This window comes from Colobus angolensis, unplaced genomic scaffold, assembly GCF_000951035.1.
Source record: "Colobus angolensis palliatus isolate OR3802 unplaced genomic scaffold, Cang.pa_1.0 Scaffold268, whole genome shotgun sequence".
Classification (NCBI taxonomy): Eukaryota; Metazoa; Chordata; class Mammalia; order Primates; family Cercopithecidae; genus Colobus; species Colobus angolensis.
In genome coordinates this window covers 901,373-918,410 of record NW_012115910.1, presented here as the reverse complement: position 1 = coordinate 918,410, position 17,038 = coordinate 901,373, and positions in this window count along the sequence as shown.

The window sequence follows — 17,038 nt, the reverse complement described above, 5'->3', positions numbered from 1 at the left end:
GACAAAAATATATACATATATAATTTTAGTAACTGTATATGAAATACTTTCTCCCTGTTATAAATTAATCAATTAGTTCTAGGTAGTAGAGAAAGTATTAAAGTTTGTGCATTTATTTTGTATAGGTGACATTGCTGAGTCTTCATAATAGATCTAATAGGATTTCAGTTGTTTTGGTTGTGGTTGTCTTCCAGGTAGAATATCTTGTTCATACACTGTGTTGCACACAGCCCTCAACAGGGCTGCAACCATCCTTCCCATTCCTGGGGCTTCTTCTATTATGTGACTTTGGTATTTCTCCTATCAAGAAAGTGGGTCTATGTCTCCTTCACATTAACCTGCAGGCTTAGGACTCCCTTATAACTGGAAAATATAGCAGAAGTGAGGCACAGTGACCTCTGAGGTCAGTCATAAAGAGTAGCACAACTGAATTTTGTTCTCCAGAGTCACAGGTTAAAACGGGTGAGCAATCTTGGCCACTCTGAAGCCACCATGCTGTGACCTGACAGGTCAGACCTGAGACTATACCGAGAGGTGCCATGTCAGTCCCAGTTTTAACACTCAGCTCCCAGGGGATGGTTTGGGGACTATTTCCTGTACAGCAATAGAAAGCAGATCATCCTATTGTAGGAAATAATGATAAGTTTGTTTCTTTCCTAATATCTTATTTTAAATTTCTATATCTCTGTATCTTACTTTATTTGCTAGAATATTTGGAATAGCATTAAACGATAACAGTGATAGTAGCCCTCTTTTCTTTGTCCTGCTTTTATGCTAATGCCAAAAATATTGCACCAGTAAGCATGACGTTGACTGTAGACCAAATTTTAATAGCTGGTGAAACTTCTGAACCAGCACCTGGGAAACTAGACATGGCTCAAGGTCAACTGTAAAGCTCCATCTTCTGAGGTGTAAGCAGGCCAGTGTGGCATGCAGCACCATTGGCAGGCAACGGGTGGTCAGCTCCTCATGTGTCTTAGGTACTGCGTCATGAATGGAATTTCACATGTTGTTGATATCAACCAGGCCACCTATAAATGAAAATGCATAGGAGGTGCAGTAAGTCAGAGCAGAGTTCTGGGATCGGAGCCCATGTCTAGTATCCGAGATTAGAACTTTGACTAGATTAATGAAAAATGTGTTTAACAAAAAAAAAAAAAAAAAGAAAAAACCCCACAAATGTTAGTTTTTGGAATAATTTTGCCTTTTATCGTTATTTTTTAGAAACTCAATTTGCATAGGACATGCTAAATTATGTTCAATTTGTTAATTTAGAGGACAAAATTATTGCTTAGTTCTTACTCCTCGAAATGTAGTTAGAATGATTAAAAAAAAATATAAACCACCATCTGAGAAACCAGCCTTGAATATCTGAGCCCATAATGTTAAAGCAAATGCCACTGGGTCATTAAACATGGCCATAGGGAACTAAATTAACTTCTCCTTGATGAGAAATCTGACTTGTGATTTCCTCAGAAGAAAAGTTAATTAGCACCATCGTGTTAGACTATGTTCTGATTTAAAGGAATTCATTGGTGTCAATGTATGTATCCAACTGTATCTAATTATTCATTTATTTTTATAACTAATCTTGTAACAAAATGCAAATTATTGATTTGTAAATATAAATGCAAGTAACAAGGTAAACTTCAATAAATGAAATAAAACTGGGGTAGAAAAAAGAAAACTAAAGTCATGATACAAGATGAAGAATAATGAATTCATATAGTAGTGAGGGGTTATATGAGTTTGTTCTGAAATTTCTACAAGCAATAGTTTATTTTGAACAATGTTGTATTAAAAAATTTTGAAATATGATCAATATTGGAATTACTGTTTTTGCCCAAATTACTGATATTAGTTTCATCCTGAGATTTGCAGACAGATCAGAATGAACAGGACAGGAGACTGTATGGTGGTGGTCTGCACTGACAACTTGAGAAATATTGTCTGGTGACCCACAGGAGATTCATAGTTTTCCTCAGTCTAGTTATGGAGAAATGATAAAGTTAATTCATGTGAATGGAGATTTCCTTTTAGAAATAAAAAGCTATATGCACACAGAAGAGGATATTATTAGTTACATGTTGATGAAGAACAAAATCTTTAAATGGTGCGTTATTTCTGCCAGTTACATGGTCCATCAGGCCATGATCATCTGTAACCGAATTGTCGATTTCATTGAAAATGAAAATCAAACTGGTAAATTATAACATGAAGGCTGAGTAATAAAGATAGATCATGTGGTTCATGTCTCTGCACTAAACAGTGCCACATTAATTTTAACTCTACCACTCATACACATAGCAACTTCTACTGAGTATGTGGGTAAGGAGATAGGAGACATGACCAAATCCTCAATTAAAAAAAATATTGATTGACCAAATGACACAAACTATGTTAAAGGGTTAGTTAGTTAATTTCACTAGTTTTCTAATTTATCAAGTATTTATATAACAATGATCCTAGGACCACCTCTTTAATTTGTTATGTTGATATACTGATAATTAATTCTTCATATATCCCTTCTTTGCAATGCATTTCTTTTAAATATTGTTTTTATTTGATTTCCTCATTTGAGATATATTGTTGCACTTTGCATTTTAAATTATTTCTGAAATAAATAAATTTTAAATCCCTCCTGAAAATAATTACATGGATTAGAAATAGTTTACTGGTTTTCTTTTTTCTTTTTTTTTTTTTTGAGACAGAGTTTTGCTCTTCTTGCCCACACTGGAGTGCAATGGTGCCATCTTGGCTCACCACAACCTCTGCCTCCCAGGTTTAAGCGATTCTCCTGCCTCAGCCTCCTGAGTAACTGGGATTACAGGCATGCACCACCACACCTGGCTAATTTTTTATTATTTAGTAGAGACGGAGTTTCTCCATGTTGGTTAGGCTGGTCTCAAACTCCTGAACTTAGGTGATCCGCCCACCTCAGCCTCCCAAAGTGTTGGGATTACAGGAGTGAGCCACTGTGCCCGGTCAGTTTACTGTTATGTATTTTACATGCAGTTAGGAGCTATTAAAGTTATGTAAATGAAAATGCATAGATAATTTGGATATCTTATATAACTGCCCTAATATCTTATAAATTATGTTCCTGTTTATTCAGAAACTGGGAATACCATTTAAGTTTAGAATTCCAAAGAATCAAGAAAACTACTTAATTGCTAAAAATGCAATTACTTTTTTTCTCTCTGTCATCCTTAACATTGAAAAAGCTCTCTTTGCTAATCAACTGGTTTAAGGTAAAAAGTAAAGGAATGGGAAAAGAGAACACAGAATTAACACATTTTATTAGGCAAAGTAGCCTCATTCTTTGTTTCCTTGTGGTTCTTCCTAAGCAATGTGGTGAAAATTTTTGTGCATTTATAAAGAAGAAGAGACAGGACCAGATCCTTCACTGTCCACCATAGGAAGATACAGTGTGAGAAGACAGCTATCTGCAAACCAGAAAGTATCCTCACCAGATGCCACGTATTCCAGGGCCTTGAGCTTGAACTTCCCTGCCCCCAGAGCTAAGACAAATAACTGTTTGTTTTTTAAGACCCTCAGTGTCTGGTACTTTTCTTAGGAAAGCCTGATTGGCAAAGACAGAGCCTAATGAAAGATAACAAGGGAATATAATGCTTCATCCTGGAGTGTATCCTGGGACATCAAAGGGCATTAGTGAAAAGGACATTAGTGGAAAAAGTGAAATGTGAATAAAGGCACTAGTATTGCATTAGTATTGTGCCAATGTGGATTTCTCAGTTTGATAAATATTCCTGGGTTATGTAAGATGTTAACATTAGGGGAAGCTGGGTGACATGTGTACAGAAACTCTATACTATGTTTACAACTCTTCTGAAAAAACAAAATTATTTCAAAGAAAAAGCCTGAGATTTCTAGAACTGAGTTTTCATTTTTTCTTTTGAAAAAATGCATGTCACTGGATGCCTCATGGGTACTGAAAAGTAAGAATGGTCCTAAACAAAACTCCTTTCTTTTCTCCATTATTAGATGCTGCATAGATACACTCCTGTTTCTCAAACTCATCCATCCTATGGTTATGCAAATCTATTTTTCTAGTTTTAATTCTGTTGCTTTTCTGACTCTTTTGTGGAGTGCTTTTCCTTTTTTCTTTGTTTTTGTTTTTGGGCTTTTGAGATATAGTCTTGTTCTGTAGCCCAGGTTGGAGTGCAGTAGTGTCATCTCAGCTCACTGAAGCCTGGATCTCCTGGGCTCAAGCCCTCAGCTTCCCACCTCAGCTTCTTGAGTAGCTAGGACCACAGGTGCATGCCACCATGCCCAGCTAATTTTTTCATTTTTGTACAGACAGGATTTGACCAGACTGGTCTCAAACTTCTGAGCTCAAACAGTCCTCCTGCCTCAGCCTCCCCAAATGCTGGGATAATAGATTGTGCCCCTATGCCGGCCCCTTTTCCTTCTTTCAAACATTAAATGCCAGTTGCCTTCAGGGTTCTGTATTAAGATGTTTCTTCACTGCATGTACAATTCCTGGGTGAACTTGCCTTCACCAATAAAATGAACCCCGAATTCATTATGATGAATCTCAATTGTCTCTATGTAACCCATGATTACGTGTTGAGTACATCCAGTGGACTACTATGCATTTACATTGGGACACTTTAGGTACATTAATTCAATACAACCAAGAGAACTCACAAATCTTTCCCTGAAAAGATTCCTAAATCTGTGATTTCTGACCCACAATGACATTTCCTGAGTGACATTCCAGCAGCTCCACAGAGAAATCAGAAGAAGACTGCATGGTGCTCTTCCACTAAATCTCAAGACGATACTCCACAGTTTACGGATTCTAACCTCATCCCTTACAATAATTATTATGTTTATTTTATGTTACTTTATTTTATTTTATTGAGACGGAGTTTTGCTCTTGTTGCCCAGGCTGGAGTGCAATGGCGTGATCACAGCTCCTTGAAACCTCTGCCTCCTGGGTTCAAGCATTTCTTCTGCCTCAGCCTCCCAAGTAGCTGGGATTACAGGTGCCTGCCACCACGCCTGACTAATTTTGTGTTTTTATTAGAGACAGGGTTTTTCCATGTTGGTCAAGCTGGTCTGGAACTCATGACCTCAGGTGATCCGCCCGCCTCGGCCTCCCAAAGTGCTGGGCATGAGCCACCACGCCCAGTCAATTATTACTTTTGATAGAATACTTCTTGGAGTAGTTTTCATTTCATAACAACATTGAGAAGAAGGCATAGAGATTTCTCATGTACCACCTGCACCCACACACGCAATCTCTTTCATTATCAACTTACCCACCAGAGTGGTACATTTGTTATAATTGATCAATCTACATTAACACATCATTCAAACCCAAAGTCTACAATTTAGATGAGGGTCACTCTTGATGTAGTGCATTCTGTGGGTTTTGGACAAATGTATAATGACATGTATTTACCATTATAGCATCACAGAGAGTGGTTTCCATGCCTGAAAAGTCTTCTGTGCTCTGCCTATTCCTCCCTCCCTCATCTCTAACTTCTGGAACTACCGAACTTGTTGTTGTCTCTGTATTTTTGCATTTCCCAAAGTGTCATATATTTGGAATCATGCAGTATGTAGCATTTTCAGATTGACTTCTCTCAATTAGTAATATAGAGTTAAGTTTTCTCCATGTATTTTCATGACTCAATAGCTCATTTTTTTACTGTTGAATACTATTCTATTTTCTGAAGGTACCACCAAGGTTTAATTCATTCATCTACTAAAGGATAGCTTGGTTGCTTCTAAGTTTTGACACTTATGGGTAAAGCTGCTATAAACATCCATGTGGAGGTTTTGATGTGGACATAAATATTTAACTTATATAGGTAAATACCAATGAATATGATGGTTGGAATGTGGTGTAAGAGTGTGTTTAGTTTTGTAAGAAGCAACCAAATGTCTTCCAAGGTAGTAGCACCATTTTGCCTTCCCATCAGCAATGACTGGGAGTTCTTGTGCCACATCCTTGCCAGCATTTGCTGTTTCCAGTGTTCTGAACACCGGTCATTCTAATAGGTATGAAGTGCCTTTCTACTTTTATTTTATTTTGCATTCCCCTGATAACATATGACATGGAGCATCTTTTTAGGTGTGTATTTGTCATCCATATAACTTCTTTGGTGAAGAGTCTGTTGAGGACTTTCACCCAATTTTTAATAGAGTTGTTTTTCTTATTATTGAGTTTTAAGTGCTCTTTGCATATTTTGGATAATAGTCCTTTATCAGATATGTAATTTACAAATATTTTCTTCCAGGATGGAGCTTCTCTTTTTATTTTCTTAAAAATGGTTTTTTACAGAGCATATATGTGTGTATATATATATTTTTAAAATAAAGTTCAGTTTATTAATCATTTGTCTCATAGATTATACCTTTGGTATTATATCTAAAAAGTGCCAAATCCTAGGTAATCTACTCCTATGTTATATTTTAGGAGTTTTATAACTTTCTGTTCTACATTTAGGTCTATGATTCAATTTGAGTTAATTTTTGTGAAGGGTATAAGACCTGTGTCTAGATTCCCTTTTTTTGCATATGAATGTTCACTTCTTCCAGCATCATTTGTTGAAAAGTCTATTTTTTCTTCATTTTATTGCCTTTTCTTTTTTGTCAAAGATCAACTGACTGTATTGATTTGTGTCTATTTCTGGCATATCTAGTCTGCTTCATTGATCTATTTGTCTATTCTTTTGCCAATATTATACTGTCTTGATTACCAGCACTCTAAAGTAAGTTTTGAAGTCCAATAGTGTCAGTCCTCTAACTTCGCTCTCCTTCAATATCGTGTTGGCTGTGCTAGGTCTTTTCCCTCTTTCTGTATACTTTAGTGTCAATGTGTGGACACCCACAAATTAACTTGTTGAGATTTTTATTATGATTGCATTGATTCTATATATTAAGTTGGGAAGAACACACAGCTTGACAATAATGATTTTTCTTATGCAAAATAAAGGAATATCTCTTCATTTATTTAGTTCTGTTATTTCTTTCATAAGAATTTTGTAGTTCTCCTTAAATATCTCTTATGCATATTTTGTCATATACAAGTGCTTCTTTTTTGGGGCAAGTGCTAATATAAATGGTATTGAATTGTTCAATCTAAATTCTACTTGTTCATTCAGGTATGCCTTGCAGTAATGGCTTATTAATTACAAGAATTTAGATCTTGATTTTTTGGATTTTCTATACAGTGGATTATGTCTTCTGTTAATAAGGGCAGTTTTATTTTTTCTTGTAAATCTGTACACTTTTATTCCCCCATCCCTTTTTTTCTCTTACATGAGCTGGTACTTCCAGCATGATATTGAAAACATTGGTAGCAGGAGATATCCTTGCCTTGTTCCTTATCTTAGAGAAGAAGCTTTGAGTTTCTTATCATTAAATGTGATGTTAGCTGTAGTTTTCTTGTAGATATTATCTATCAAGTTGAGAAAGTTCCCCTCTGTAGATTTCAAACTCTATCCCTAGTTTGCTAAGAGTTTTTTATCATGAGTGTATGCTAAGTTTTATCATGCTTTTTCCTGTAACTATTGACATGATCATGTAATTTTATTTTTTTAGTCTGTTGATGTGATAGATTATATTAATTGACTTTGTACCCAGCCTTGTCTGAGTACAGGTAAAATAGTTCTTAGCAGATGGACTATTTGTTAATCTGTGTCATAGTGAAGAACATTATATTATATAGAGAAATTTGAGTCAAAAATATTTGGGACTACTGACTAAGAAGAGTGTGTACTGACCTAGAAAATCACAAATAAATAAGTAATTATGCCCAACTCAGATGGGGAGTCATACATTTGAAGTGGCCAAAGCCTGAATGGTTATTTCAGTTTTTCCATAAATATTTAGCTATGAAAGTGTTTAGGTTTTTAAGATAGATGTGAAAAAAATCATCAAAGTGGTAAAGGCAAGAGAATAGTTAGAATATCAGATTATGCAATCTCAACTTGCAGAGGAAGAGAAGGAGAAAATCACAGGGGCAATGGAGTGAGTATCTTCATGAAGTCCTGAGACATATTGAAGCAGGATTGCAGTATTTTGAACAAAGAAGAATTGGAGGACTGAAATACTTAGCAATTTAACATCTTAAAGGTGGAGCAGACTTGCAATAACAAGACCCACAAAGTGGCTCTGAGAATAGGTTTAGAAAGTGGAATTTAAGGATTGCTAAATGCTGGAGATGTTGGATATTTAAGCCAACAAGCTTGTTTAAGAATGAAAGTGGAAAGTAACATTGGATCTGAGAAAATGACCAAGAGGAAAAGTTTGTATGAAAAATAAAAAACAATGAATAAGACAAGGTGATATTTCTGCATGAGCTTGTCTGATTGATCCTCAATTTTGTCAGGAACCACTCAGTAGAGGACAGCACCATTTCCTACCAGGTGGTACATGGAGGGTTAGAGAAAGCAGTGTTGTTTCAAGCAAGGTGTCAAAATGTTTCAGCTTAAGTGAGGAGATAAGTCTCAAATTTGCTGAAGAGGTGAAAGTTCAAGGAAATTTGTTGAGAGTGAAGTAACCATTCCATTGGACACATTAGAGATTGGGAGTAAAGTTTACAGCTGGGAAATGAGAAAGAGAATGCATTCAGATCAGATGATAAAATGTCTAGTCCTTGGAAAGCATATCATTTGGACAGTGCCCAAGGGTCACAGTCGTAAGAGGTATGAGCTAAAAAAATTTAAAAAAAAAAAAATCACACTTAGGTAAATTTAATATTTTTTTCTAGGCTCTGTGGGTTACCTCTACTTCTTCCTGAAATGCTAATCCCTAGGAATCATGCAAATGCTTTTCCTGACCTGCAGCAGTGGCCCAGATAGCTTTAGTATCCTAGTGGGTTCCAGAGGAAAGTCTCTGATGCTTCTAGGTGGTATTGTGGGCTAGAAGAGCTAGGTAAAATTTTGACACTAACCAAGAAATGATTTGGCAGTGGTGAAGTAGGGCCAAGAATGTTTTTAAGCCCGGATAAATATTGAGAAGAGAACCGCTTCTCCAACCTCGTCAGTTTCTTGCTCCCCTCTTCGTCTGCAGAGAGCACTGGTTTCTATGCCCTATGAACAATGCCTTCCATTTGCAGTTACTGAACATGATTTGATTGAATGTTCTTATGCTGATTTCTTCCACAGTGCTGCCTCTAAATTTCTTCACAACATTATTTCATGACTTGCACCCATCCAACAACCTTTAAGAGAGTGAATCCTTCCTCTGTGCTGCATTTCTACCTTGTACAAGGTTTTAGGTGCCATTCCCACATTGTCCTGTGCTTATTTCTGTGTATGACTCTGGAACGTAAGCAGGGGTGATAGTGTAATAGAGGGTGTGAAGATAGGTGGCAACTCACACCAATGTGAGTAAAGCTTTGCACATATTTTCAATCTACATTTTTGCCATTATCCCCCCAAAATTATAGAGCAGTGCACAGAATTATTACCTACACATGAAAAAAATGTCTCATCAAAACCTATAGAAAGAATTTTATATTTTTCTCTTTCTCACACGTTGTAGATCATTACCCATTTAATGATAATTGTTCTTCCATTATAACATGAAGCCATCTGTTCCATTTCTATAGGGATCACTAAAAATACCACAATAATAACAAAAGTCAAACACATTTTCGTAATTCTGAGCTACAGCAAATTTCAATTTATATATGTATGTGTATGTGATTTTGTAACGCTGTTAAGGATAAAAAAATTATTGTCTTCATACATCATGTGATTCTGAGTCCCTTTTTAATGAAAAGGAGCCCGCTTACCAAGAAAATAGCCAGAAGAAGCATTTGACCATTTGCCCAAGGATTTAAAACTGCTTTTAAAATGGTGTGAACATAAGTGTTTGGTGGCAAAGATCATTAGCGCCTGAACTGTGAAGAGTCTCGATGTATGAGACCGAAGAACACATACGTGAGTGGAATGTCTCCCTAGAGACAGGCACTGATTGCTGCAAGTGACAAAACAATCTACTACTGTAGCTTATAGACTGCTCTGTACAATAATGAGGATTGAATTCCATGAAACAAAATTCCCATGAATTGTAAATATGCAAGGGAGCTAGGGGCAATGTGAATACAGTGATGAGAGTCATCCGGTGCAGGTCGGATGCCAAATATAATTCTTAGTGAGGTCACTGCAAACAAAGTGACAGACTCTGTGTATTTAGGGCTATAGTTTAGAGAATTACTTACAAAATGTCTTTCTTTCTGATTAACCTGGCTCAAAATACCATTCTAGAATCTAATTCTAAATAGATGTCACTTGCTTGTGGAGTAAGAATTAATTGAACAAAGCAAACATTGTATAAGATTTTAAATCCTGTGCATAATGAAATGAAATACAATTTTGCTAACTGCTTTTTATACATAAACAGATTGTTCCTCTAATTTTGTGTCTGAGTTCATAAGTAAAGAACCAGAGGAACAGCAGATTAAACATTTACAATTTTGTCATATTGTGAAGCTGAATAATTTCTCTCCTCGAAATTTCCTCATCACCTCCTGCTTGGTTTTCTGGGGACAGGAGTGGGAGAGGACTGGAAGGATATTCTCCTTCTGGTATTTTTATGATTATACAGGGTACATTGATGCAATGAGAACATGGCCAAGACATTAGAATATTACATAAAGTTTAAATTTTAATTTTTTATAAATGAAAAACTAAATACTAAAAAGTAAATAAAAATCAGTTGATCAAACAGTGCAGTTTTGGGAGACCATAGATCTTTAATAAATCACCTATTTTAAATTATTTTCATGTGAAATAATCATACATAATATATAATTATAGCTCAGCAAAATTTTAGATACAAGTATATCTGTTCATCTTCTCCCAACCATTTGCTCTATTTTTTGTGTATTCAAGTATTTTTGGTGAGGCCAATGGTTAGAGAATAATCAAAACACAACCTTGTAACACATGCTAGTAACCCAATCAATAAAACACACACCAGGAGCATGAGCTCTACAACTTTTCAGTTTATAATTCTTCCAAGGTAGCTATATAAGGGAGAAAATGTGGATTTAAAGACAACTAATTTGTGGATAGCTTTTGACTACAGAGTGAGAAAGGTCTGTGGAACACAGGCAGCACCTGCAATCCACTGTCTCATCCCCCATCTTTGTCCACTGTACCAACTTCTCCCACACTCTTGATCTGACCTTCCTCAAGGAGATGCTGACTCTATTGGATGTTGTCCACTACTGATTACCACTCACTTTATGTTATGATTACACACTATATGGTCAATGATAAGAGAAGTAGGACATGTGTCCACGGCAACTTGAACTGTTGTCGGAATTTCATCCTTGAGGGCACTCAACTCCATTTGGTTGAGTGTCACCTGTCATCTTGGCTATATGTACACTTGCAGCTACAAAAATGCTAATATAATGCAGCACTCCACTTTTCACCTGGTTTCTTGCAAATAACATGGCACATCCTCCTGAACCATTTGAGTTGTATTTCCACCTGCAGAATAGACACATGTCCAATCACATGTAGCTATTACTTAAATTTTTCCTGATACTTCCGTCTGAAGTGAACTAAGGTTTTCTTCCAATCAGTACTTCTGTATATGGAAGTCCAAATAGAGATAGTTTACTCATACTATGTCATTTATTTCACATAAAATACATTTTTATAGGAATAACTGTTATATAAAGGCTATTATTTTAGAATCTTTATAATATTCCATTATTTTAGTCAAAAATTTAGATATAGCTATATCTGCTGATCTCCTCCCAACAATTTGCTTTTATTTTACATTATTTTAGAACAGTCTAATAAGATGATTGATCAACAAATATGTAGTATATTTTCATTTCTTCTGTATTATTAAGGTGGTACAATGAACATCTTTATGTACACCAACTTTTGATTGCCTTCTAGATAATTTTATTTAAAAAATAATTACAGAAATGGGATTAATTGACTAGAGCATATAAACATTTATAATGATCCTGATAAATACTGCCAAATTACTTTCTTCAAAGCTTGTAGCAAATTAAGCCCCATGAGCATTGTATACCTGGGCCTTTCCAGACATTTTAGCACTTACAAATAAAGCAAACCACAAATTAATGAGTTTCACTGATAACCATATTTTTTATTTTTGTATTATTGGATTTCTATAGAGAAAAAACATAATGTTTATATGCATTTGATTTCTTTTGTAACATATCCATTAATGTCATTTATTGCCCTATCAGTGTATCCAAATTCTTTGAATCATAAAAACTCATTATATATTAATAATATTTCTGCCAAACTGCCTTTGCAAATTTGTCCTGTCATTTATGTTTATGCTTCATATTAAATTTCTTATTTTGAATATTTAAAAATTGCAGAAAAACTGCTAGAATAGTAAAAGCTCTTTACCCAGATTCAACAAATTTTACTATTTTGCTGTTGTCTCTAAACAAATATAGATGATGCATAAGCAGATAGGAAATATATTTACCATATTACATAGTAAAATATACATACAGAGCTCCTTTTACTTTTAATGAGCTTGTATATATCATGCATTTTGTCCCTTAATATGTTCGTATGTGCTTTCCAAATACCACAGAACAGTTACCAAATTCAGGCAACTTAACATAACATAATCCTTTCACCTAATCTACAGTCCATATTGCAGTTTCCTGAAATTGTTCTAGTAACATCTTTTGCATTTTTTTTTTTCGTCCAATAGAGGATGCAGTTCAGGATTATGCAGTGCATTTAGTTTTTCCACTTTTGGGGGACACTTTAAACTGAGATGGTTTTTTTAGCCTTTCTTTGTTTTTCGTAATACTGATATTTTAAAAGAGTACAGGTCATTTATTTTGTAGCGTGTCTTTCAATTTGGGTTTGTCTGAGGTTTTTCTTTTGGTTAGATGCAGGTTATGCGGCCCATTGGTATATTAAAAAAGCGATAGTATGTTTTCATAATGTTCAGAGGTGCGTGATATTATTTGGCATTTTCTGATGATGTTACATTTGATGATCTGGTCAAGGTTTTGTGTTGTATTTTGTTCTTGTTGTGGACTTCTATTTACTATTTTATCTATTAAAAATAACATGCAATCTGTACTGACACACTTTCAGACTACCCAAATTTCTAAGTTTCAGTCAAATCAAACATCTCCCTTGCCTCTAATTTAGCATCTACTGATGATTCTTAAATAAGTTCATCTTTAGTATAATGGGTGCAATATGGGAATTTTCCAACTCCAGCATACATTTTATCAGCAAATGGTTAAAATTTTGTCATACAAAAGACTCTTCTCTTCTTCAACATTTATTTATTGATTGTGCTTCTTTATTTATTATTTATTTTTTGATGCTGTTATCTATTCATTGTAAATATAAACTCATGAATTCCCATTGTAATCAATGATTTGCAACTCATTAGTTTTGTAGGTAAGCAATGCATTATGCTTCATGTGTTTCTCTGCAAAAATAATCAGATTAGTGTATGTTTATTTAAAACTTTTCTTTTTTAGATAATATGTAATATGTCACATACTACATATTATTTTACAATTTACAAATGTCTTGCCAATCTTCCCATATGCATCCTGGACATCTTCATTGTCTTTATGGAGTACTTCATTGTATGCGCATATCACAGTCTCCTATGTTTGAGTCTTGAGGCAGTTATCAATATTTTGAAATTACAAATAAACTTATGCATATGCATTTTCATATTTTTGAAGGTATATATTCAGGGTAAATTCCTAGAAGTAGGATTGGTGGGTCACAGGTAAATGCATGTGTAACTATGCTTATATTGCCAAGTTTAGTTCCCGAGGGACTTTATCAACTTGCATCCTTAGCAATAATACATGAGTTCAAAATAGGATTTCCCCAAAGCTTTGCCACAAAAGTGTATTGTTAAACTTTTACATTTTCACTACTCCCTCTTCAAATATTTTCTATTTTCTTAGTTATTTTTCTATGATTAATTTTCCATATAACTTTAGAATGAAATCATCTACCTCCAGAAAAGCTTGTTGGCATAGTTACTGAAATTACATTAATTTTTCAAATTAATTTATCAATAATTGATATGATGATGATATTGAGACAACCTATTAAAGAACAAGAGATGACTTTCCATTTGTTCACATCCACTTTTGTATATTTTCAGAAATACATTTTAAGTTTTTTAAACTCAAGTTTATTAAAATTTTCTTTTGCTAAAACTTTCTCATTAAATGTAGTGCTAATACTTACCTCGTGCCTGACTTAATGGAAATGGCTTTGGTGATTTCCCATTAAGTAAGATGTTGGCTTTAGGGCAGACACACACACAGTTGTGCTGACATGCACAGTATGGCATATACGTTATTTTATTTAATATATATATTTATATATATAATGCCCACACACTTCTCCATATGTTAAGGAAATGCCTCCATTGTTATATTTGTGAATGTTTTCTTAAGAAAGTTTGTTGAATTTTGTTAAAGACTTTTTCAGCATTTATGGAATAAGCATAGCCCTTCCTTAGGTCTAATGATATGGTGAACTATGCAAACAGTTTCTCATATTGAAACTTTTGGACATTACTGTTATATTCTATGATTGGTCATGATGTACTCATAATATTCAATTGAAATTTATTCACATTGTATTTTATTTAGAATTACAATTTTTGCAACAATATTTATGAGAGTTATTCAGCTGAAATTTCCTTTTGAGGGGGTTATCTTTATCAGATATAGGTATTAACATTATATTTAATTTTTCAAATGAACTTGACAGTTTATTTTCTATTACCTGAAGCAGTTTATATGGCATTGAAACTATTTGCTTCACCTTTTGGTAGAATACTCACTCTTGTGACACTAACTCAGGCTACTGTCTTTATTATTTTCTCCGTTTTAAATAAAAATTGATGTATTTAAGCTTTCTGTCACTACAGGGATCCATTTTGATAAGTGAGATATTTTTTAGGACATCACTCATTTTAGGTAAAATTTCACATTAATTTGTACAGAGGTGTGGCGCAATGGTTTAAAAGTTTTTAAATTTAAGTGTTCTATATTGATAGTTATACCCTCCTGTGCATTTACTAATTTTTATACTTGTGTTTTATCCTTCTTGATTAAACTAAATGATAATTTATTCATTTTGTAATTTTTTAATGAAGATTTGACTGTTCGTGAGAAACTCACTCCCATGATTCAGTTACCTCCCACTCAGCCCCACCTCCAACATTGGGGATTACGATTCAACCTGAGATTTGGGTGGGGGCACAGATCCAAACGACATCATCCTCTCATCCAAGAGTTTCTTAATAACATTTTAAAATTGATTCGTAGGTGAAAGTAGTTTTTAATATCTAAGTTCATTGGATTTTAATCAAAGAATATTGCCTATAAGATTTTAACTTTCTGCAACTTATGGGTTGATATTTCTTAGTGATCTAGCATATGATCTGTTTTGTGACAGTTTCATGTGCACCTGAAAAAAAAGAGGAATTTGTTTTTTCATTCTGTTAACCGATTTCAAAATGTTTATTGGGCCTCAATTTTCTGCCAATGCCTAGTTTAGACTGTAAGGATACAGAAGAAAATAAAATAAGTGAAATTTATTTTCTAATGGTACGTATTTTATCAGGAAAATATAGACCATGCAAAACAGAAGAGGATTTTAGTAACACAGTAGAGGTTAAGGCAATGGGGAGAGGTGTATACATAAGGTAGTCAGTGAGAGGCTTTGTGTTTATGTAATATTTGAACAGAGACTTGAAGAAGTGAGAGAGTAAACCATGGGGATGTTTATGAAGAGAGTCCAAAGCATTGGCAAGAGAGTGTGCAAAGTTCTTGAGTGAAGAGTGTTCCCATTTGAGAAACAAGAGAGAGGCTACTGTAGCCAGTGGGCTACAGAGAGACAGTGGTAGGAGAAGAGATTGCAGAGGCAGCCAAAAAACGGTATAAACTGTACATGCAGCAATAAGGAACAAAACACACAAAAGCCATTCTGTATCTGTTACATGTGTAGGAGATCAAAATATGCCACCCTGAAATATGCTATTTTGCTGAAGGCAATTGAGATTCAACAAAGGCAAAAATAAGCTTTCCCAGCACTTCCTTTTTCTGCCTAAAAGCAGACACTTCGGAGAAGTGAGGACTTCCATCTATGCTCTCTCAGGGCAAGTTTCACAGCCACGAAGAAGATAGAAAGTCGACACCATGATGGACCTGCGCCCCAAAATCTTACTCTATTTGTTTTCCCCATATATTTACCTTTTTACCGTTTGCTTTCCCTAAAAACCTACATTCCTTTGCCTTTGTCTTGTTACAAATGACAAGTGGCTCAAACATAACAGAAGTTTATTTTTCTTTCTCCTAATAGTCCAGACGTAGTCAGGGGTTTCCAATGTCTAGTCAGCTCCTGATGGCAGATTCATCTGAGACCTGTGTTCCTTCTATCTGGTTGCTTCATTATTTCTTAAACTCCTGCTCTCATTTCTTGATCAAAGCAGGGATCACCAAGTCTATATTTCAATGTTTGAGCCTACAGAGAAGGGAGGAAGAGAAGATGTAGCGGCAAAGACATTTCTGTTTTAAAGTCCATGACCTCAAATGTCAGTCGCAGTGTTCTCCCACACAGCTTGGCTGAATTTAATGATACAGTCCCTCCTAGCCTCACAGCACACTGGGAAATGCAATCCCAGGTAGGAGGTGCATGGGCCAGGCAGAACCTTCAAGGGTTCTATTACTAAAAAGATCACCTAAAAGTAGATCCTGGAAAAATAAAAGTACAGTCTGACAGAGGCCAGTTGATTTAGATCTCTGTAGACTCTTGTAAGACATTTATTATTATTATTGTTACTATTATTATTTTTTTTTTTTTTGAGACGGAATCTCGCTCTGTCACCCAGGCTGTAGTGCAGTGGGCGGCTCTCAGTTCACTGCAAGCTCCGCCTCACGGGTTCACGCCATTCTCCTGCCTCAGCCTCCCGAGTAGCTGGGACTACAGGCGCCCACCTCCTCGCCCGGCTAGTTTTTTGTATTTTTTAGTAGAGA